Source organism: Eptatretus burgeri, chromosome 1, assembly GCF_056783735.1.
Source record: "Eptatretus burgeri isolate ZD-2024b chromosome 1, Ebu_testis_v1, whole genome shotgun sequence".
Taxonomy (NCBI): domain Eukaryota; kingdom Metazoa; phylum Chordata; class Myxini; order Myxiniformes; family Myxinidae; genus Eptatretus; species Eptatretus burgeri.
In genome coordinates, this window is record NC_140961.1 from 4,005,608 (window position 1) to 4,030,074 (window position 24,467).

Here is a 24,467-nt window from a genome sequence, read left to right on the forward strand (position 1 = left end):
ATCGGTTCATCGTGAAGAAGATGATCAATGCTAAATTGAAACTTGGGGTTGGAAATTCAAAAAACTTATAGGCTCTAATGATGTCATTAAGATTGAAGAGCAATTAGCTGATGAATTATATAAACCAATAATCACAAAGTTTCATGGAAGGAAGGTTTAGTCCAAGGTAGTTGATTATATCTGGTCTGTTGATTTGATTGAACTCAATAATGATAAGGGGTACAAGAATGCTTTAACCTTATCGATTTGAGGAGTAGATATGCATGGATTGTCCCTTTAAAAAACAAAACAGGTAAATACTCTTATGTTAGCCTTTCAACAGATATTTAATAAAAGCAAGAGCAAACCGAAAAAATTGTGGACCGATGAGGGAACGGAGTTTTACAACAAAACATTTATGAATTTTCTTTAAAATAACAACATTACATTATACAGCACCTTTAATGTCGAAAAAGCAGTTGTTATTGAGCATTTTAATCGCACTTTAAAAGAGAGATTATATAAAAAATTCACTCAACTCGGTTCTCAACAATGGTTGTCTTTAATTCAGGACATTGTAGATAAGTACAATGACACGATTCATCCCTCAACGAAAACGAAGCCATCAGAAACATTTACAAAATTAAAATATGAAAAAGAGATTAATGTCAGAAAGCCCAAGTTCAAAGTTGGTGATATAGGAAGAATATATAGGTGGAAATCAAATTTTGAAAAAGGTTATACCAAGCGATGGATAAATTAACTTTTTAAAATTGTTGATGTCATCGGTACAGTTCCTTGGACTTACAAATTATGTGATTTAAAGGGGGAAGAGATTTTCGGTTCATTTTATTCACAGGGATTACAAAAGACAAAGGTAATTTGAAAAAAGAAATTTATTTGACTCCACCCCTTTTTTAACTCCGCCCATTTTTGACTCCACCCACACAAGCCCCACCCACGCAAACCCCACTCACACAAACCCCGCCTACGCAAGCCCCTCCCACACAAACCCCACCCATGCAAACCCCACCCATGCAAACCCCACCCATGCAAACCCCACTCATAAAAGCCACATCCACACAAGTCCCACCCACCCACACAAGTCCCACCCCCTGTGTGCCCCCACCTTTGACCCACCACCCCCTCATCCCACCCCCACCCTTCCCCACACACACATGGGGAGGAGAGGGGAAAGGGATGAGGGGGGTGGTGGGTCGTTGGGGGAGCGCACCTACCCCCCAACTCTAACCCTCCCCCAACCCCCCCCCCCACCACCCCAACCCCTTTACATCTCCTTCATTCTTTTTTTGTAATTCAAAATCAGATAATTATAAGGAAAGCATATACAATTAAATAAAAGTAAAAACATGGAACAAAATCTTCTTTTGCAGCAGTCTGATGGTTTGTGATTTTGAAACTCCATCAACATATTTTGTTCAAAACAAAGAGTGAAGAACAATTAGGGTATATAAAGATGATTATATCATGATATTAATAAAATAATAAATGAAACGTTTACCTTCAGAAGATTGAGTGTCATGTCAGATTCCTCCAGAAGATTAAGTTGTGTGTTCGGTTCATCCAGACAGGTGTTTAAACTGAAAAATAATAATAATAATGAGGAACACTCAAGAGAGATATAGACAGAGACATAGAGACAGAAATAAAGACGGAGAGAGAGACACAGAGAGACAAAGACAGAGACAAAGACACAGACAGAGACACACACCGACACACACAGAGACACACAGACACACAAAGAGAGAGACAGAGGGATCATTTCTCACCTATGACTCAACTCATTCAAGGTCAGAGGACGTGAGAGGACTTCTTTCCAGCCAACAATAATGTCATTCAATTCCCTTCTGAACGATTGAATGTGTTTAAGGAAGTCATTCATTTTTTGCCATTCCTCGTGATATTCAAATACCTCATTTTCCAGATCAGTTATCAACGATGTTCTTATTGGGGACAACCTGTGAGAAAAAACATACAATAATTATTTGTTGTATAGTGATTTAATTCTGCATAAAACAGCAAATTATGAATTGGTTTAAGGATCTCACTTCTCCTCTTGTGAAAACGATTGATCCGCAAGGTCAGAGGCCTCCTCTGCACAATCCATTCTCTAAACAAAACATACGAAGTTCAGTTCGCCTTGGCAATAAATAGTCCGAGTTGATGACATCATGGGAGATTACACAACAATGGGGTTTTCAGGGTGTGTCTCAAAGGAAATGACTTCGGGCTTTTTTGACTTGGTTCGGGTGTGAGGGCTGAAATAGAGATTTTATCTTTTCTTTCATCTGAAACTTACGTTTAAATATCTTATTTTGTTTGCTTTAAGCTAAACTTTGTTCTGTTAGTGTTCTGATGATTTAAGATATAACCATGAGAGACATGGGCACAGAATACTTCCTCATTTCCACAGCACGACTGTGCTCTTCAAGGCACTTCCCAATTTTACAGAACCTAAGGAGGGATAGTGAACTTCCCTTTCTTTCGTGCTTGAAGAGATAAAGTGAATATACTCGATGGAAATGAATGTTAAAAGAAAATTAAATGAGTCTCAATTTTACATTTGCTTGTATGGGAGGGAAGGGGATATGTGGGGAGAAAATGAGTCCTATTTTGAGCTTTTGGGGCTTGGGTCAGAAAGTTTTCCCCTTTTCCCCCATTCATTTGAATGGGCGTCCCAGAAACCCTATTTATCATCTACTCAGGCTACTCGAACTGTTCAACGGAGTTCCAGTTAACTTTATCGCTCGGCTGATAACCGGTAACGAAATGTGGGTTCACCACTATTATCTTGAAACAAACGGGAAACAGATCTCTGGGTATAATATGATCATGGAAAGGATCCACACAATGGAGCACAATGGATCACCACCACTTGAGATATTTCACACCTTATCTTCACCCAGTTTGATCATGGCCTCATTTTACGATGACACGCATTGAATCCTGCTGATATCCACCTTAAGTATATGCCTCAGAAAAAAAAACATCACAAAGGGAATAATATGTCGACTCCATGCAACGATTGTGGCAAGCTATCAAGGACAAATGCTGAGGGGCCATTGTTCACAGGTGTGCTTGCTCTTCCTTCAGAACAATGGTACTGTGCACAGGATCTGTGTTTGGCATTTCACCATTTGTGATACCAGCTTCAAGCAGCTGGATAACCACCCCTTCCTCCCTCCCTCCAAACAATGCAGCATGGATCACCATCAGTAAATTATCCTCAACACTTTAGCTATACGTACTCGAAAAATAGAGAACAAATGCTACCATTCCATCTCATTCATTGACAATAAAATATATGTGCTGTCTTTTGATCTGATGAAGGGTTAATGCCAGAAACGTCAGCTTCTCCTTACTTCCCACAGCGGTTAGTGCACTTCAACATCCTGTTGATTTCATCCATTAATCCAACTCAATGGCTTGTTGTTTGAAAGGGGCCAGCTGAACCCTGGCAAAGCTCTGCATTGTTACCCTCGTTAGAGGAGAGGATATTGCGTTTGGGTCCGTTTGTCTGTTTGTTTGTTTGTCGGTACAGAACGTGAGTACGGTTTTTCTCTGCAACCGCTTGGTGGATTGACATGAAATCTTCAACATCGGAGCAACTACCCATGTGGAAAGTTTTAATGATAATTATGACATCATGGGTCACGTGGTGTAGCAGCCGTGTTTGAAAAAAAGAAAACCTTTGGACCCACCATGGAAAAAAATTGAAACTTGGCATGTGACAAGTACTCCGCATGTGGAACAAGTCTGATTTTTCGTATGACGTCATAGGTGCCTTCGTTTTGATGTCATAATTGATGGAAAAAATTGATGACATCATCAATTATGTGGTTCGGCAGCCTTTTTTCTTTTTAAACGTTTAGAAAATCTTCTTCTCTGAAATGGCTGAACAGATCGAAGTGAAACTTTTTTAAACCTGCACCATAAGTACCATAACACATTGTGAATAAACCGACACAACCACAAGTGTCATGATCATTGTGGATGAACTTGCACAAATATTTCTTTTGATCACACAAATGGTGTGTTGCGATATACAAACTGAAGAATCACCAATCTAATGTCAGGAATGGTTTAGTGGCAGGTGTGTGGACAATTTTGCAATGGACTATGTACCAGGCTGACCAAAGCACCGTGGGAATGTTTAATAATGCACTCACTCATATTGTGACGAGTGAGACACTGAAAAACCTCCTTGGGGCCTCCCATCCTCCATCCCGTTCACTGTCGAGGCTCGCTGCTGCTCACTGCAAAGCCTCCCCATTGAACATTTATACAGAGAAAGTTCCACAAAAAACAAACAAACAAACCGAATATCTTTGGTCAAATTGCTTTTTGGAGCAGCGCGTCAGGTTTAGCACAACAATAAATGCCACCCAAAGGCGTCAATAATTTTTTTTTGTCAGAGCGGTGGTATTTCTAAAGAGATTATGGGCAATATAAGGATGCTGATTAATGATCTAATAAAACTGAAAGTAGCTAAGGGTTTCTAAACAACAAAATAAAGCAGGTATCATTGGAAGGTAATGCACATGAAATGCCTTGGAGATCACAAACCTGATGACAAAAAAGGAAAATAAGCAGTCGATTTTAAGAGGAGTGGAATTGAATTCTGTGTCCACAACTAATGTAGTTTAAATAGAGATTAAACAACAACAAAAAAGCGTTAAAAAAAAAAAAACGTGAAAAATATGTGAATGCGTCTTCCACCATGGGTAGAAATGCATTCCCACACCATCTGTCCTTGCAGATGTCAGACAGTTACCCTCCTGCAATCAGGAAGGAAAGTGCTGCCTGTTTGAGCCGTAGAGTTTCAACTTCGACCGATTTAAGAATCCCACATAAATGGAAATCGAATCGACAGGACGTTCGTTATTCCTCATCAATAAATGTGGGTTTAACGTTTGAGATGTATGAAAATTGTTGATACTCAACTGGTGTGTGCATTTCAATAATAAATAATATTACTGGGTTTAAACTAGTCTTGAAAGGATGTCTGTGCTGTTGGAAGTAAGACCCACAATTCACATCAGGGGGGGGGGGGGGTTAAGAAGAAAACATGACTAGTAATAGGTGTTCACAACCATCCTTGACCATGCTGTTTGTTGAACGTCGGCTCAGAACCTCACTTCTTCCACCCTCACTTTTTCATCTTTATTCGCTTTTAAAAGCATTTTCTGCAAAACCGCTTGAGCGATTGAAACAAAACTTTCAACATATGAGGACCTACCCATGGAGGTTTCAACAAAGTTACATGGTGATTGGACGGAAAATGTGGCCGATGTTCCAAAAAGTCTGCATGGGTTGCAGGGTGTTTCACATATCAGAGGAGGTGAGAGAAGAAAGGGACACCACTGAGCTGTCTGCAACCTGAAAGCAATATATCCAGCGACAGCTTAATCGCAGGAGATTCCAATTTTCCTGAAGGTGTTGGTTTCCATGACAACGTCAAGCTGAGCAAGGTGTGAGGCAGGAGTGCCAGCCCAGAGGGGAGAGCAGTACTCCATCAAGCCACGGATGAAGGCCTTGGAGGTGGATAACAGTTCAGATGTGCTAAGAAAGGTGACTGGCTTTGTACGCAGACTTTGAAATGTGTTTTGCCCAAGAAAGATCGTGGCTGATAGCGAGACCCAGGAGTTCGAATGACAACTTCCTCAAGAGGATTGTTCAGAAAGTAGATAGGAGGGTTTGCCAGATGGTTCTTTCGGAGAGAGATAGTGAGTGTACGGGATTTGTCAAGAATGAAAGACATTCCAAATGTTGTGATTGTGTCAAGGTCTTTTGAGAGGGAAGAGGCTGCTGCCTGCCCGTCTGAAGGAAAAGGGACGTCATGGCATCCCTTTTCAATGTCACGGCAGAGTATAGAGTTCTCAGCAAATATATAAAGGGGATTTTACAGAGTCAGAAAGATCATTGGTGAAGATTAGGACTGGGCTCAGAACACTGTCTTGGGGGAATGCAGCAATAACAGGGAGACAAGATGAAAGGATTCAGTGGAGAGCCTCACGTTGGCTACAGGGTCGGCAACGTGTGGCTACCTTCATGTGACTACTAAAGGCAGGATAGCAGACTGTATCAAAAGCTCTGGATATGTCTTTTGAGAGGGCCCTGATCTCATATCTGCCACCAAGGTCCTCCATCCATTGTTGGGAGAGTAGGAGCAGCATACCCAAGGTAGAATGACCTGGTCTGAAACCAATTTGATGATTTGAGATGACGTTGGTGGAGAAAAGGAAGGATTTCATATCAACTGTGATGATGTATTCCATGACTTTGCCTCCAGTTGGAAGTTTTCGAAGTGAGGTCATTGGATGTTGGCTGATTTACAAGCAGATGGACTATGACTTAAGGGAAATGATAGGGTGAAAATGGCAGAGAGAGGATGTGTAAGAGCAGCAGTGCAGGTTCTTTGGACATGTGAGCTGATGCCATCTGGTCCAGTTGCAGAATCAGTCTATGGTTACCAGAAATATTTCCACCTTCTTAGGTGCAAGAAACACAGGGTCCAGGACCAGTTGGGTACAACTGGGAAGGGTGGGTACACAGAGAGAGAGGTTGTGGTCACAAGATCGAGAAGCAAACACAGACTTGTGGCACTCAGCCTTCTCACAAGTAGAGTCAGCTGTGGGACCATTTCAAAGGAGGGATGGGACAGAAGGGGAGCATACACCAGAGACCAACTTGACAAGGCACCACCACGTTTTAGAGGAGGAAGACAAGTTTGAAAGTTCAATCCTGAAGTTGGACAGGTGTTGCTTTCTGGTTCTCCTGAAAATGGACAGACACTTGTTGACGGACTTTGGAGAATGAGCTGAGATCGCTTTCGGCCGGGTTTGCTTTCCGGGAAGAGAAGGCAAGTTGTTCCAGAGCAACTGCCTCACCATAAGCTTCAGTGGAAGTTGAGGAATAGGACTTGCTCCAAGAGACTGCCTTGGGGCACTCCAGCCTTGGCAGCAAGAGATGAGAGGATCGCATTGAGAGCCACATGCTGGCTACAAAAACAGAAGAAGCCGTGTTTAGAGGTGCCATTGGATGCCAAAGTCAGAAAGTTTGGAAAGCAAGGCGGGTTACCAGATCGTACTGAATGCTTGAGATATGTCCAGAGAGACGGCCATGCTCCCATAACTCACATTGACGTTCTCCATCATTGTTTGGAGAGCAGAATCAGCATGTCTGGAAAATCCTCTTTATCTCTTTGCTGATGACTCCACCCTCTGCCATACCATCTCTCATTCCTCTGATCAGCAGGCAGCAGCTTCTTCACTCTCTGCAGACCTGGATAAAATCACAAGCTGGTCAAACACTTGGAACATTTCTTTCCATCCTGACAAATCCCATACTCTCAATATGTCTCTCCAAAAGGACTGTCTGGAAACATCCCCATCTACTTTCTCAACAATCCCCTTGAAAAGGTCCTTTCATTCAAGCTTTTGGGCCTCACTATCTGCCACAATTTTTCCTGGGAAAGCCACATTTCCAAGCTGACCCCTAAAGCCAGTCACCGACTGGGCATCCTACATTGTGCAAAGTCCTTCCTAGGCACACCTGAGGTTCTACCCACTTATAAAGCCTTCATCCGCAGTCTGATGGAGTACTGACCCCCCCTCTGGGATGGTGCTCCTGTCTCTCACCTTTCTCGGCATCATGCTGTGGAAACCAAGGCTTTTAGGATCATTGTTATCTCCCGCGATGAAACCGAGTCTTTTGTTCTCTCACTCTCTCACTGCAGGCAGGTCGGTGGTCTTTCTGTCCTCTACTATCTCCTCTCTGCCCTTGCCCCAACTGCTCTGTTTGTGCTCTGTTCCCCATATAATTCCACAGGGCGTTCAAGGTCCGCCAAAAACCCCCTCTGGTGACACTGCCAAAATCAAGAATTACCGCTCAACTTCACTCCTTCATTCCTCTTTTTCCCCAACTCTGGAACAAATTCCCACACTCTCTTCAATCCCACTCCTCCCTCCAGGCCTTCCAAACATCCGTTCGCCACCATCTCATATCTTCCCCCATCCAAGATCTTGATCTTTTCTACCCCCGTTAATCCACCCCAAACCCACCTCCTTCACAGTCCCTGCTTTCCTTCCTGAGAGACCTTGTTGTGTCCATCTTGCATACCGCATGGTACCCCGCACCATCCCTCTCTCTTCCACAGATCTCCGAATATCTCTGTTCCCCACTATTTTATGCTTCCATCTCCTACCCTCTTGCCTCCTGCTTTGTTATATGTTCTGTGTGTTAATTCTTACACGAGCCTCGACATGGTATACAAAAAAGTATAAATGTCCAAGGTGGAGTGACCTGGTCTGATATCAAATTGATGATCTGAGATGAGGCTGTTGGAGAAAACGAAGGATTTCATATCCCCTGTGATGATGGATTCCATGATATTGCTGATGATTAGAAGGAAGCGAATATGTCTGATGTTAAGGGGATCAGTTTTGGCACCATGTTTATGTAATGTGGTGATGTTGGCTGGCACAGCTCGGTGGGATGAGGGGGAGGATGGGAGGTTGTGGAGTGAGTGGGAATATGGGAGGGGCAGGGTGAGGAGAAGCAGAAAGAGGGGGAGGACATGAGGTGGTGGGATGCTGAAGGGGGGGGGGAAGAGAAGGGGTAGATTTGGGAAGGCATGGGAAATGATGAGGGGGAGGGTGCTGCCATGAAGGGCAGTATTTTACACTGTTACTGTATGTGAAGAGGAGGTATTTTTTCTACAAGGTCAAGGCTTGTGGAAGAGCATGAACACTGAATGGATCAGGATGCAACAGACAAAAGGAACAGTAGAAAGAAGCGGGAAACACCAACAGCAAGGTTAAATGATAACATTGAGGGAGAATCCAAATATTCGTTTGCAATTGGTCACTGGCTTTGACACCAAATACATTTTTTTAGTATGGACCCGAGGCATCAAAAAGCTACATATATTGAACAAACAGCTTCAAATGGAGCACCTCACCACCAGGAGAGCATTAAAATTGCATCAGATGTGGCAATAACTAAGAATTGTTGCTCCCAGTTTGCAGGGTCGATGACAGAAGAAGCCATTTGCATTTTGCCGTCTCCATCCCTACCCCGTTTAGAATCCCATACGGGCATGGGCAACTTGCTCATTGGGCAAATAAGAGAAGTGGGGAGGAAAGAGGTGTGGAGGAGGATGCACGGGGTAGAGGATAGAGAAAAAAACTTTTAGGAAGGAATAACTGGAAATTTGGAAGGAGGTGGGCTTGGGAGTTGAAGGATGGGAGGGGCAACAGGGGTGATTTGGATGGAGGATGATCTGAAATGGTGGTGAACAGCTGTTTTGAAGACCTGGAAGGAAGAATGAGATTGAAGAGAATGTGGAAGTTTGTTCCACAGGTGGGGGGAAAAAAAAGAGGAATGACCAAGTGGAGTTGATTGTCACTTGCAAGCAATCTCTGCACTTGACTTCTCATCATCGCCAACTCAGATACATGAAGACAGACATCACGAGACTGGTGAAATGAGTTATTGATGGTTGCATGGATAAAAATCATGCTATAGGTATGCTATAGGTATTGGGGGGGGGGAGAGGTGGGGGGTGTGATCGATGGACCAAACATTTGTGAATTTGAAAGTTTTGGGAAGGAAACTATGTGAATGAGAAGAGGAATAACACGTGGGGTCTTTGTGATGGAGTGATTAGGAAAATCAATCATCACAAAATGTTGTGAAAGGCGTTTAAAGTATGAAGCAAATTAATTAAATGAGGAGGAATGCTCGTTCATTTGGGATCCGTTGAGAATGGAAGAAAAAAAGAATGAAAGAAATAAGGAAATAACAGGCAGATTGAGTTCATGTTTTTTGGGGGGTTTTTCGAAACAAAGAGGAAATAATAAAGTTGAGGAGCGTGAAAGGAGAACACTTAATGGAACAAGGACAAATGTGTCCAAGAGCAGCATCCGAAAGGTTTTGTCGGCTAAAACAACAACAACAAAACAACAACAACAACAGCAACTTCCGATATTTCGTCACGTGCCTTGATTAAGCCAATAACGAGACCCGTCATAATGTATTTACGTATTTACGATATATAGTGTATTTACGAAATAAATAGTGTATTTACGAAATTACAATACGATAAATGGAATAATCTTTAAATAGTAACGTGAACTTTTCGAAACTTTAAAGCAAATGTCCGGAATAAATTTCAAAGTTCATGATAGACGCTCTCAAAAGGCACCGTCAATGCGAGGATGTGTACATGTGCTGAGTATTTAAGGAGATCCGGATCTTGCATATACAAGAGCCGAGTCCTAGAGGTTAAGGTTTTGTCTTCAGAAGAAGAAGAAGAAGAAGAAGAAGAAGAAGAAGAAGAAGAAGAAGAAGAAGAAGAAGAAGAAGAAGAAGAAGAAGAAGAAGAAGAAGAAGAAGAAGAAGAAGAAGAAGAAGAAGAAGAAGAAGAAGAAGAGGAGGAGGAGGAGGAAGAGGAGGAAGAACAACGCCGAGCTCTCTATGAGCAGCGTTGGCTACGCGAGACACTGCCAAAAAGAGGATTGTGGGCTCAGATCAGAGACAGAATTAGCATGCCCACTAGCTGAGAGCTTGTGGAGTAGGCCAGACACACATGGACACAAATTCGACAATACACCACGACAAGGTATGGTAAATCACAGAAAAATTGGACAAAATACAACCAACAACACAGGGATGAAGTGGTACTGATGTTGTTTACTTTCTCACGACCTAATAATAATAATCTGTTGACAAATTTGTGAGGAATCATATGGACGGATCCCCATTCGACCTTATCCTTATTTCTTTCTTAAATTGATGATGATATTGTGATGTTCGTGGGATAGATGGAGGAATTTCATAGGAAAGATAGGAGTGTGGAGAGATGCTTGGTCCGTGGATGTGTGGGGTGGGAGACATCTCGGTGTAAATTAAGTAGGGACACTGTGAGCTCAAGTGTTACTTGTCACCACATGAGGGCGGTGCTGTAGTAAATTAGGTAGGGTTTAAGGATAATTTCTCCCAGTATGTGATTGCCCCCCTGTGACTTTTTCTTACGTTTTTGCATTTCAAAACTGGCTATAACAAAGGGATCACGTCCTTCATTTTTATTTATTTATTTATTTTTGTATAATTGTCGAGGCTCATATGAGAGCTAACACACAATGCACAGCAAGGTGGGCAGGAGACAAGAGGGGTGGGAGAGGCAAGAACAAAACAGTGGGGAACAGAGACATGAGGAGATCTGTGGAAGGGAGAGGGATGGAGTGGGGAACACGGGGTATACAAGATGGACACTACAGGGACTTTCAGGACCTTACATGACAGGGAACTTTAGAGAAGGAAGACAGGGAATTTGAAGGAGGTGGGTTTGGAGTGGATTAAGGGGGGAAGAAAAGATCGTGGTTTTGGATGGGTGAAGATAAGAGGTGGTGCTCAACAGCTGTTTTGAAGACCTGGAGTGAAGAATGGGATTGAAGAGAGTGTGGGAGTTTATTCCAAAGGTGGGGGAGGGGGGGTTGCTGGCAGACCTTGAGAAATGAAGGAATGAAAGAGTGAAGGTGAGCAGTGATTCGTAATTTTGGAAGTTTTACCATAAGGGGGTTGCTGCCAGACCTTCAGAGTCCTGCAGAAATATAGGGGGTGGGACATATCGCAGAAAGAGCAGGGGAGGGGCGAGACCAGAGAGGAGATGGCAGAAGACAGAAAGACAACCAACCTGCCTGTGGTGAGAAAGTGAGAGGCCCAAAGACTCGGCCTCAACGACAGAGATACCAATGATCCGAAGTGCCTTGGTTTCCACAGCATGAAGCCGAGAAAGGTGGGAGGCAGGAGCACCAGCACAGAGGGGAGAGCAGTACTCCATCAGGCTGTGGTTGAAAGCTTTGTATGTGGTCAGGAGCTCAGGTGGGCCAAGGAAGGACTTTGCACGACGGAGGATGCCCAGTCGGCGACTGGCTTTGGAGGCCAAGTTGGAAATGTTGCTTTCCGAGGAAAGATCATGGCAGATAGTGAGATCCAGAAGCCAGAAAGAAAGGACTTCTTCCAGTGGATTATTGTGAAAGTAGATGGGGGGTGGAGGGGGGGTTCTAAATGGTCCTTTTGGAGAGACATAGTGAGAGTGTGAGATTTGTCCAGATTGAAAGACATGTTCCACGTGTTTGACCAGTTTGTGATTTTACCCAGATCTGCAGAGAGCGAAGAAGCTGTGGCTTGCTGGTCTGAGGGATGACAGATGGTACGGCAGAGGGTGGAGTCATCAGCAAAGAGATAAAGAGGATTTTCCAGAGAGTCGGAGGGATCATTGATGAAAACCAGAAAAAGAACAGGGCTCAGAACACTGCCTTGAGGAACTCCAGCCTGAACAGGATGAGGGGATGAGAGAACTCCATCTCGGGCCACACGTTGACTGACAGGAGAGGAAGTCTGTGAGCCATGAGTGGAGATGTCCTTGGTTACCAGAGGAAGAGAGTTTGGTGAGCAGGGCAGGGTGCCAGGCTGTCAAAAGCACGCGATATGTCTCTGATTTCATATGTAATATGGCACTGATTTCAAGTCCAGTATTGAGGACCTCAATCCATTGTTTGGGAGAGCAGAAGCAGCATATCCAAGGTAGAGTGACCTGGTCTGAAACCAAATTGATGATCAGAAATCAAGCCATTGGAGAAGAGGAAGGATTTAATGTCTGAAGCGATGATGCATTCCATAACCTTGCTGATGATTGGGAGAATGCTGATTGGTCTGTAATTGCAGGGATCTGTTTTTGCACCTTTTTTATGCAGGGCGGTAATTTTTGCTGATTTCCAAGAAGATGGCAGATGACCTTGAGCAAATGAGGGGTGAATAGAACAGAGAGAGGGTGAGCAAGAGCAGAGGAGCAGGTTTTTAGGACACGTGGGCTGATGCCATCTGAACTGGTTGTAGATACAAGAAAAAAAAATCCAAGGAAATCAGACAGGAGGAGGCCATTCAGCCCATCATACCTGCATGAACACCATACTAATTTATCAACACAAGATGCAAAGAAGAAATTGCAATTTTTTTTTCAAAATCCATATATTTTAAGTTTTTGTATGTTTTTTTATTCCCTACCCCTCAGGGGAGGGGGTATGGGCTTGGTTAAAAAACACATCAACCACACAGCACCCCTTGACGAGACACCCACGAACAGCACTCTGTACACATGCACACAATCACCCATCAATCTTCAAACGACCTAAAAGTCTTGTCAACATCCGTACACCTCTCTATCTCCATAACTTCAAGGAATCTATCTAATTCTATTTTAAACTTATCTACTGTTTCTGCTGTCACGACCTTTCCATGGAGACCATTCCATGCATAAACTACTCTCTGAGTAAAAGTCCCCTCCTTGCTGCAGTCTTAACTCTCCTCTTCTTTACTCTCAGGCTATGGCCCCTGGTTCTATCACTGTCTACTGTGTCAAAGAATTCATCTGCACTTATTTTCTCTATACCTTTCATTATCTTAAACATCTCCATCATATCTTCTCATAACCACCTCCTTTCTAGTGTATAAAACACCTGTCTCCTTCAGCCACTCCTCAGAGCTGAGTCGAGCTTAGCCCAGAATCCATCGAGTAATCCTCTGCTGAACCCTCTCCATGACATCTTTGTCCTTCCTGAAGCCGCTGTCACACGTTGACGTTTTAGCCAGCGTATGGCAACGTATCAAAATGTATGTAAAACGCTGGCGTACGCTGAACTATTGATGTTTTTTTTAAAGTTTTGGGCGTATTCATAACGAGTTGGACGGATGCAAAACGTATTAGTAACGTACACAGAACGTTTTGATAACTTATAGATTACTTATACCAACGAATGCTTTGCGTGTTGTTGGCGTTCACAACCTATGCTCAACGATAGTCTCACGTATGCATAGCGTGGCAGCGTATCGTCGACGATCACGTGGCGTCGCCTATTAAGAGGCTGCCGCTCGACGATTCAAATCATAACCACACTAGACATCGAAGTGTCAAGGCCCTGTCACACCTTGACGTTTTAGCCAGCGAATGCCGACGTCTGAAAAATTTGCCGAATACGCTGGCACACGTCAAATACGTTATGGGTAAGTTTTGTATACGTTAAGAGCACACTGAAGCACGCTGGCATACGTCGTAGTACACTGAGCACGTCGACAAATTTTAACATGCTCAAAATTTTTAGACGTATGCCAGCGTATGACGCACACGTTCCACATATGCTGGCCATCAGTAGTAGGCACATTATACGATCGTTGACACACGTCGACACACGTAACTTGTAAGTTACTCATAAGTTGAAACACGTCGAGGTAATGTTTAGCGTACCCGAAACTTATTTCTAACCTATGAGTAACGTGCTTTGAACCTATGTGTAACGTATCTCCAATGCATATTGACGTATGTAGATGTATTTGACATCTTCCGGACGACCACAAAACTTACTGAACGTGTTTCTAACTTACAGCTACCGTATAATGGCGTATTGGCAGCGTTTAGGGGAATTGGTATATAAAAATGGGCTTCACAGGAGGAACCTGTCAGTGTTCCAGACTCCATATTTTTATTTTTTTATTTTTTCTTCGGCATGACGGTGATGTTGACACTTCGATTTCTAGTGCAGTTATAATATAATATAATTAATAGGCTGCCGCTCAACGATTTAAATCAGAACCGCACTAGAAATCGAAGTGTCAACATCACCGTCATACCGAAGAAAAAAAAAAGCATGGAGTCTGGAACACTGACGGGTTCCTCCTGTGAAGCCCATTTTTATATACCAATTCCCCTAAACGCTGCCAATACGCCATTATACGGTAGCTGTAAGTTAGAAACACGTTCAGTAAGTTCTGTGGTCGTCCGGAAGACGTCAAATATGTCTACATACGTCAATATGTGTTGGAGATACGTTACTCATAGGTTCAAAGCACGTAACTCATAGGTTAGAAATAACTTTCAGGTACGCTAAACATTACCTCGACGTGATTTGACTTATGAGTAACTTTCAAGTAACGTGTGTCGATGTGTGTCAACGATCGCGTAACGTGCCTACAACTTATGGCCAGCGTATGCGGAACGTGTGAGTCATACGCTGGCATACGTCGAAAAATTTTGAGCATGTTAATATTTGTCGACGAGCTCAGTGTACGACGACGTATGCCAGCATGCTTTAGCATGCTCTTAACGTATACAAAACTAACCCATAACGTATTCGACGTGTGCCAGCGTTTTTGACAATTTTTCATACGTCGGCATATGCTGGCTAAATCGTCAAGTTGTGAGAGCGGCTTGAGTTGTGGTGACCAAAACTGCACACAATGTTCTGGATGTGGCCCTCACTAAATTTCTCCACAATGTTAACACCACCTCTTTTGATTTATAAATGATCCCCCTCCAAATATAACCTAAAACCAGATTTCCTTTACCAATTGCTGTCTGGCACTGTGCTGCCTGCTTACCTCCTATATCTATTACCACACCCCTGTCCTTCTCCTGTGTGACACGGTCCAAAATTACCCCCGACATCATGTAATCTCTATTTAAGTTGTTCTTTCCCATCACCAACACCTTGCACTTGCTCAGGTTAAATTCCATCTGCCAATCTTTTGCCCAATCGATGCAAGTTTCAATACTTTCCTGAATCTGATCACCACCTCCTCTGCTATCCACCTTACCTCCAAGCTTTGTGTCATCTGCAAATTTGAAAAGCTTACTCTTCACCCCACTATGCAAATCGTTGATGTAAATAATGAATAGTAATGGTCCGAGTACTGATCCCTGAGGTACCCTGCTACTTGCATCCTCCCACTCACAGCCACTCTTTGCTTCCCATCACTAAGCCAGTTTGCAATCCAATTATCTACCTGACCAGCCACTCCACGAGCCCTCACTTTGGCTCACAACCTCCGATGTGGTACCTTATCAAATGCCTTCTTAAAGTCGAGATGTACGATGTCCACTGCCTTTCCCTCATCCACCCAATCAGACACTGCTGCATAGAACTCTAAAAGATTTGTTAAACAGGAATTACCTTTGGTAAACCCATGCTGACTACCTTTAATTAGTTTGTATTTGTTTAAATGGTTCCTCATCTGGTCCTTAGTTAATGTCTCCAACACATTGCCCACAACTGAAGTCAAACTACCAGGTCTATAGTTTCCCAATTCTTCTCTGGATCCTTTCTGAAATAATGATGTTACATTTGCTGCCCTCCAATCCTCCAGTACCTGTCCTGACTTCAGCGAACAATTGAAAATATCCATTGACATCTCACTGACCTACTCAGCCACCTCCCTCAATACCTTCAGGTGCATATTATCTGGAACAGGAGCCTGATCTACTCTTTGATTTCTGAGCTGTTCCTTTCCTTCCTCCACTCCAACCTGGATCTTCTGTAAAAGCCCTTCCTCACCTCCTTGATAGATACTCTCAGATATTGGCAATTCTCCTGACTGTTATTGTGTAAAGTTGAAGAACAATACATGTTTATTAAGCCTGCCATCTCACTTTCATCACCAACCACTCTCCCAGTACTATTCCTCAATGGACCCACACTGGTCCTAACCTGTTCTTTTTCCCTGATATACTTAAAGAAAGCCTTGTTATTATGTTTAATATCCTGAGCCATGTCCTTCTCATACTCTCTTTTGGCTTGACAAGTTATTTTCTGAACTTGCCTCTGTTTACTCCGATAGTGATATAGTCTGATTTTCACTCCAATATAATAGTTTACTCCGAATCTGAGTCGAGGTTTGACAGCAAACTCTCCACTTTGTCAGGAGAAAAGAACACAGAGTCCAAGGACACTTGGGTGTGACTGGGTAAGGTGGGTACAGAAAGCGATGGGTTTCAGACACAAGATTTTGATGCAAACACCGAGTTTAGACATTCAGCCTTTTTACGTGTGGTATCACCAGTGTGGCCATTTGAGGTAAGGGAGGGGATGGAGGGGGAACATACACCAGAAACAGATTTGACTAGATGCCACCAGGATTTGGAGGAGGGAGAGAGGTTTAAGAGTTCAGACTTGAGCTTAGAAAGATGTTGTTTTCTGGCTCTCCTGAGGGTAGATACACACTTGTTCCGAGCTTTATGGAAGGAACTGAGATTGCCCTCAGTTGGGTTTGCTTTCCATGAGGCAAAGGCAAGTTGTTTCAGGACAACTACCTCGTCACAAGCTTCAGTGAACCAAGGGCAGGAGGAAGGGTCGGACAATTGAAGACGAGAGGGGATAAATCTGTGCATGAGGGAGAGCAAGTTTATTTGAAAGAATTCCCAGGATGAGTTGATGTTGGAGAACATAGCGACGGTGAAGGGTGAAAGTAGCGAGACCAGAAAGTAGCTCTGGTCAGGATGAACGAGACTCCCGATGACAAGTTTTAGCTGATTGGCCAACAATTTGAAAAGGAGTTTGTAGTCAGAACACAGTGATGAATTGGGATGCCAGTTTTTGATTTGATGGAGATCGTCGCTTTTTGGGGAGAAGACAAACCACCGCTCTTCGACAGCTGAGAGGCAGTATGCCAGAATGTAAACTTTCTTGCAGAACCAACAGTACTTCTGGACCCAAGATGTCCCAAAATGCAGAAAAAAATTCCACTGGAAGTCCGTCGATTCCAGGGGCTTTTCCACGTTCAAAGATATTCAGAGCTATGTTGAGTTCCTCCAGGGTAAGCGGCTTTTCAAGAGCTTGAGGCTGACCACAACTCAAAGAAGGAACGTGATTTGTCATCTCATCAACACAATCTTTACACACAGATTCCTTCGCAATAAATCAGAAAAATAATTTTTCACAAGTCTTTTAACATCACATTCATTTTGTGTAATATTACCTTTCGCATCTAACAAGGAGAAAATCTGCCTTTGGGATTTCTTCACCCCTTCGAACTAGAGAAACTTTTATTTGGGGTGTCAGAAAACTTCACATTTTGGATTCTGAGTCGAACTGACATCCCCATGACTTTTTCATGAATCAATTCTCTGAGATAAGCATCTTTTTTCTCATAATAGCCGAAGCTTTCTGTCATTTTGAGATTTAGCTCAGTCTTTCTCTAACTGCAAAATTTTCAGTTTCCAAGAGTGAAACAGCAATTTTATTCTTACTCGTGGAAAAGGACTTGTAACATTGACAGAAAACATGAATTTGAGCTTTCGCGTTGTCCCACCATAACTGGATAGAAGAATAGGAAGGTTTACTTTGGATAAGTTTTTCTCAAAAACTACGAAAAGCATCAGTAAAAAACTATCCTCAAACAGGCTGGTATTGAAGGTCCAATACGCATCCAAGAGTACGTTTCTGAAAGTGGAGTTAATGTACCATCGATCCAGCCTTGCAAGTGTTATCAACCTGTTAGCAAACCGGCACCATGTCCACTGAGATGCTGCCTGGTGCTGCATGCGCCAAGCATCAAGTCGAACAAGTGATGAAAAACAAGATATGTCTTTATGAGATTCAGGATGTGGTTCTGGTGTGTTTCTATCCAAATTAGGTTCAAACGTGCAATTTAAATCTCCTCCGATACAAATACAGTGATCAAAGAATAAAGTATGGAAGTAATTAGCCAGATGTGTGAAAAAATCTTTACGAGCCCCGCTCTCACGAGGAGCATAGACATTAAGTCAGGTGAGGTGAAAACCTTGATACACCAACTGTAAGGATGCTAAGTGTCCTTTAACTATTTCAAGAAAACTGCATGAGTCAGGAACAAAACATGGACGAAGCAAAAAAGCAACACTAAAGCAACACTAAAAAAAGACAGAAGACAGATTACTAAAGAAACAAAGCCCCTTCTTAAAGCGAAGCCAGAAGATGGGACCTCAAATCCACCATCTTGTACAACTACATCGGGCACCTCTACCGGGGCCTCACAAACTGTGTGTTGATCATTTGTTGGGGCGGGAACATCGAAAGGAGCCGCAACACTATTTTGGACTGTCTAAGGAAAAACTAGCGCTGATACCTCCCTACATTCTACACATGGTTCAGTAACACCAAGAGACACTTCACCGCTATCTGAAGGGCCCGGACCACACTGTACACTTTGAAGTACATTTTCGTGATTGAAAACCATTTCATCCTTTTTTTCATTCCCATGAGGTTCCTCAGTTACCAGAACAACCGTATCGAGTACGACTACCTTGGGAGTGCTCGTGGGGTCTCGAGGAGCGGACGCTCTAAGTTTTTTTGACAAGGTAACAAAATCATCCTTCCCCTTCTCACTATGTAAGGGAACAGTATGGGTGGGAACGTTGGGTTCGCTGGACATCACCTCCTCCACCAAACGAGGTTGTGGGTCGTTAACTGTTTCACAATCTATATCAACGTGTCCCGATTCCCCACACTTCGAACAAGAAGCTTTCAAACAAAATCTTTATAAATGTCCAAAGGCTCCACAAAGAAAACATGTTAAAGTCGCTGACGAAGCATACACATTGTAATCATAGTTGTCAATTATAATCTTAAAAGAAACCTTTAAACTCGTCTCCTCCCCACGGTCCGGAAGCATCATGTAAAGTTGCCTCCGAAAGCTCATCACTTGCTTTGCTTGGTCATGGCGGCACCCGAGGGGGGTCATCGAGATCAGTGAAACAATTTTTCCCTAACGAGACAAAACAGCCACAAGTTGTTCATTCGACACGAAAGGAGGCACGTTAGAGACAATTATTTTCATTGCCGGGACATCCATCGGGGAGGCCATAACAAAGTGACCACTCTGTGTGGTTAACCCGGAACTCACGACATCGTGAACAAAACGTACATCGGAAACGAACACCACGACCTTCTGATTCGTACGTGATTCACCATGTACATACTCAATGCCGATAACGTCTCCAACCGCCAAAACAATCTCTCCAGTAAGAACCCCGTCAGGGTGGGACACAAACAAAAGCATGCTTACAAGTTAGTGCTTCGAAAGCAGCATCTTGCTGCAAGCGAGCCGCCGCCATGTTACAAAGACGTGACACTCGTCATCTTCCTCAATCAGGAAAAGGAAGTTAACAATGCACTCCTACTTTCCTGAACCTTGGGAAAGAGGGTGCCAACTAAACAAAATAAGGAAAGGCAAGCGAAATAAAAACCAAAATAAAACAGGTTTAAAGTGAAAGGCTCTTAAATAATGAATGGACTAACAGGGCACCGCACCAAAAGCTGATGATACCCTTACTAACGCCACTATGTGCTCTCTCTCTCTTCTCTACACAGAAAGGAAACACAGGAGAACCTTGCAAGTAGAAAACAAACACAGGGGAAATGAAATGGGGAGTGTAGGAGATACCAACCAGCGTGGCAGAGGACAGGAACTCACTACACAAAGCAAGGAGCAGCCATGACAGTACACACCCCTTACTAACGTCCAGCAGGGGGTGAGAGAGAATGAGAGAGAGAGGGAGAGAGAGGGAGAGAGAGGGAGAGAAAGAGAAAGAGAGAAAAAGAAAAAGAAAAAGAGAAAGAGAAAGAGAAAGAGAGGAAGAGAGGAAGAGAGGAAGAGAGGAAGAGAGAGAGGAAGAGAGGAAGAGAGAGAGGAAGAGAGGAAGAGAGAGAGAGAGAGAGAGAGAGAGAGAGAGAGAGAGAGAGAGAGAGACACACAGAGACAGAGAGAGAGAGAGAGAGAGAGAGAGAGAGAGAGAGAGAGAGAGAGAGAGAGAGAGAGGAGGTGTAGTTGCGGAGCCAGCGAACTGACAGTGTTCGTTCAAATGGCGTTTGAATACCTCACTATTGAAGAGGAATGTTGACATTGTTGTCACTGAAATCCACAACCAAAGGAGTTGATATCGACAACAATGTCAATAATTAATTTGCAGAAAGGAATGTGCCTTCGGAGAAGCTCGTCACAATACCAACCGATGGCATGCCTGCAATGATCGGGCGTCATGCCGGTTTCATCGCAACGTGCAAAGCAGACCGTGATTTCCCTCGTTCCGTGAACGACCACTGAATCATTCATTGAATCATTGTACCAAAGTAATGGGGTTTGATTACGTTGTGTCTCCCGTTGTTAGAATTATTAATGCGATTCATGCAAGGGCGAAACAGCACCGAAGTTTCAAGTTCTTTCTGGACAAGCATGGCGATCTCTCACAGCACTTTATAGCAGAATAAAAACACTGCGTCGACTTCCTTCACTGCTACCAGAAATTAAAGTTTTCATGGAGTCAAGAAATGAAGATACCACCCAATTATCAAACATTGCATGGCTGCTTGATTTGGCATTTCACCAACAGATATGACAGAAACATTGAACGCCATGAACTATGGATTGCAATGGAAACAGAATACAATTGCCGACATGATTAGTGCAGTGAAGGCTTACAAGTCGAAACCAAACCTTCTGATACAAGTGCAGAAAAGGAAAATGCAACGTTTCCCTTCTGTGCTTCAAATGCTCCCAGGAAATGAGGTTGCTGTCGGAATCGTGGACGTTGACAAGTCCAGTGATTTCCTGACCAGGCTTGGCCGAGAGTTCAATGATAGATTGAATGATTTTGAGGAGATGGAGCCCAGTGTGATGTTCACTTCAACAAACTTCATGGAAGTTGATGTTCGTGACATTCCTGAGCAAATTAGTGTGCAGTTTCACCTTGATTGTATCCCTTTGGAAATGGAGATTATCAATCAGCCTTCAAAATGACATTCGCTTGAAATCAAGGCAATCTGCCACAAATTTCTGCAGTCTCATGGACACAGAAAAGTATGGGAACATCCGCAGAGTTGCAATGAAAGTGGCTTCCCTATTTGGCTCGACCTATCGTTGCAACTCAGCCTTTTCCGGCGTGAACTGCATCAAATCGAAATTTCGAACCCGTCTGACAGACAGACTCCATCGCAATTGCTCTCTCAGGATGCACGCCAGATTACGCTGTGCTGGTGGACAGCGTGCAGCGTCAATTTTCACACGGAGGGAAAGGTAAACATCAATTTTCCTTCTCTTTAAATATGTATTTTGTCAATGAACTGTAATAACTAAATTTGTACCGTTATCAATTCAAATATTTTCAGTTTATGCTTTCGTCGCTCTTGAAATATTTCATTAATCAAAAGCAGCTCGCATTGAAATAAAGGTTGGTGACCCCAGACATATCGTAATCATTTCATCAACTACATTTTAAAAGTTTGTTGTTGCAATGGGATGAGGCTTGCTGTTGTTGAGGAATTTGTTGAGTGTTCATTATTGGGAAAAGCATTGAGAATAAACTTTGGAACTTCTCAATGAAATGCCTTTCGATATCTCATGTTGCTTCAAAACAACAAACTCACAAAATAAACAGCGTTTGCGCATTTTCAGGTCTTTTCGGAGATTTTGATTTCACTTGCAAATTCCATAAACGACCACCATCACATGTTGTACACACTTCAAATAATGTAGTTTAAATAGACAAGAAAGAAAAATAAATAAATAAAAAGGAAGATGAATGTGGTTTACACCACGGCTAGAAATGCACCGCGACACCATCTGTCCTTGCAGATGTCGGACAGTTACCCTCCTGCAGTCAGGAAGGAAAACTGCTGCCTGTCTGAGCCATACTATACAGTTTGAGCTTCGACAGATTTAAGAATTCCACCTAAATTGAATCTACGCTGTTCCTCATCAATAAATATGGCTTCCACATTTGAGATATATGAAAAAAACATTGGTGTATTAAAAAAATTAAAATATTGTTCAGTCTAAATTAGTCTTGAAAGGATGTCTGAGCTGTGAGTAGTAAGACCCAAAATTCACACCAGGGGGAACTAGAGAGAAAATATTATTATTTATTTTATCCTGAAATGCAGGCTCAAAGAGGAGATAAACAACAAAGGGTTGCAGGTTCACAGACTGACAAAGGATCAACAAGGAACAGGGAGATTGATGTCACATGAGTGGATGAGTGGCATTAAGGAATGAAGTGGAAGAGGGGAGTGAGAGAAGAAGAGAGCAGAGATGGATATGGGAAAAAAAAACATGAGATGACGATAGACAGCACCCTTGAAAGAATGGAGGGAGGGATACGAGACAACAGATACAAGGACTCGGTTCCACAAATTGAAGAACAGAGGGATGAAGGAAATGGAGGTGTGCATTCAGATTAAAATAGGTAAACAGGTATCAGATAGTGAAAGAACAGGTGACCTGGGGCAGATGGAGAAGGAAACAGTCGGTGGATAAAGGCCAGAAGTTAGGGTTCTAACCCAAATCTGAGAGTTCAGCGATCTGTCCACAATGATTTGACCATGACAGTCTTGGCACGACTCCCCAAAGTGCCATCGGTGAGCCCTGACAAGTCGCCCCAGGGCCCCTTAAGGAATAACCATCTGGCAATCAGTCACCAAAAATGCCAATCGATGATTGGTAACTCTCACAAAAAATTAAATAGAGGGACACAGACCACCACCAGGCTGAGACCTTGGTCTGTGCGGAAATTCAGGGCAACCAGAATGTGTGCTGAAAAGAATAAAGACTGCACGTTCGAGTGAGGAACAAGATCTCAGGCTCACTATGAGACAGAGCTCTGCATCGAAGCAAAAAGTTGAAGAAGTGCCGCTTGTCCCAAAATCAACAATAACTAAGCTCCATCGAAATAGAAAGAGATGAACTCGAGCATACAGGAGGAGAACATCCTCTACTGCAAAGTGTATTCTATGCATGATGCATGGGGGATGCACAGGAAGGAAAAACGTTTCATCGACCAACGTCATCCTCAAAATGTGATCCTGTCGCAAAATGGAGTTGGATACTTTGAATCCTAGGAGGACTCCATTCCAACTTCTGAAACCCACGAATGGGGATTACAACCAAAGGTGAGAAGTCAACCTTGGGACTCATTCTTCTGTCGAGCTCGGCCAACAACACAGGACTATACTCACTACCAAAGTGTCATGAAGTATGAAAGAGGAGTTGTGCTTCGTTTGTGATGAACGTCCAGACCATGCAGTATCCCAATTGCTACACTGCGTCACTCCCATTTTTACAGAGGGAATGACTCATGCAATAGGTAGTTGGGAATGTATATTTACTTTTAAAATAAAATAAAAAATTTAAATGCATTTCGAGGGTGTTTAAACCAGTTTTTTTGTTTGATATAACTTCTGTCATGTGTTCAGAGTTGAATATAATTTCTCCATTGCTTGGTAACCACCTGGCGGGGTGCCAAGCTTCCTCTGGACAAGGTTGGTGGTGAATTCCATTTCTTGCGTGAGCAACAATTTGCATTTTCATTCGACTGAAGTGTGATCTCATCGGTGGATTGACACCATATTAAGACAGCTCGATAGTGATTATGGTACCAATAAACCGAGAAAGACAAAGAAAGTCGAAAGGGGAAATAATGCTTTTTACAGAGCAGTGTCTCAGGACAAATATCCAGAAAGGAGTGTCCAACGGTCATTCACCTTTTCAAGAGCTTTTGTAGACAAGCAGGTCTTTTACACCTGCTTTAGAATGAAATCAATCAGTAAAACAATGGTTAAATAAGGAGAATTTTGGAAGAAACACAAAGGGGCAGAAGCTGA

At 43.0% G+C, this 24,467-nt stretch overlaps 1 long non-coding RNA gene across 1 annotated transcript in view; it reads right to left on the bottom strand.

Moving 5' to 3' along the window:
* Positions 1–1,282: 1,282 nt before the first annotated feature.
* The window catches only part of LOC147033794 (uncharacterized), a 34,608-nt gene continuing 11,423 nt past the window's right edge, over positions 1,283–24,467 (bottom strand). The window contains exons 3-4 of the long non-coding RNA XR_015058749.1: positions 1,770–1,958; positions 1,283–1,580 (exon numbers count right to left, since the gene is read on the bottom strand). This is a non-coding gene — a long non-coding RNA (uncharacterized LOC147033794). The remainder of the gene's footprint in view (positions 1,581–1,769; positions 1,959–24,467) is intronic.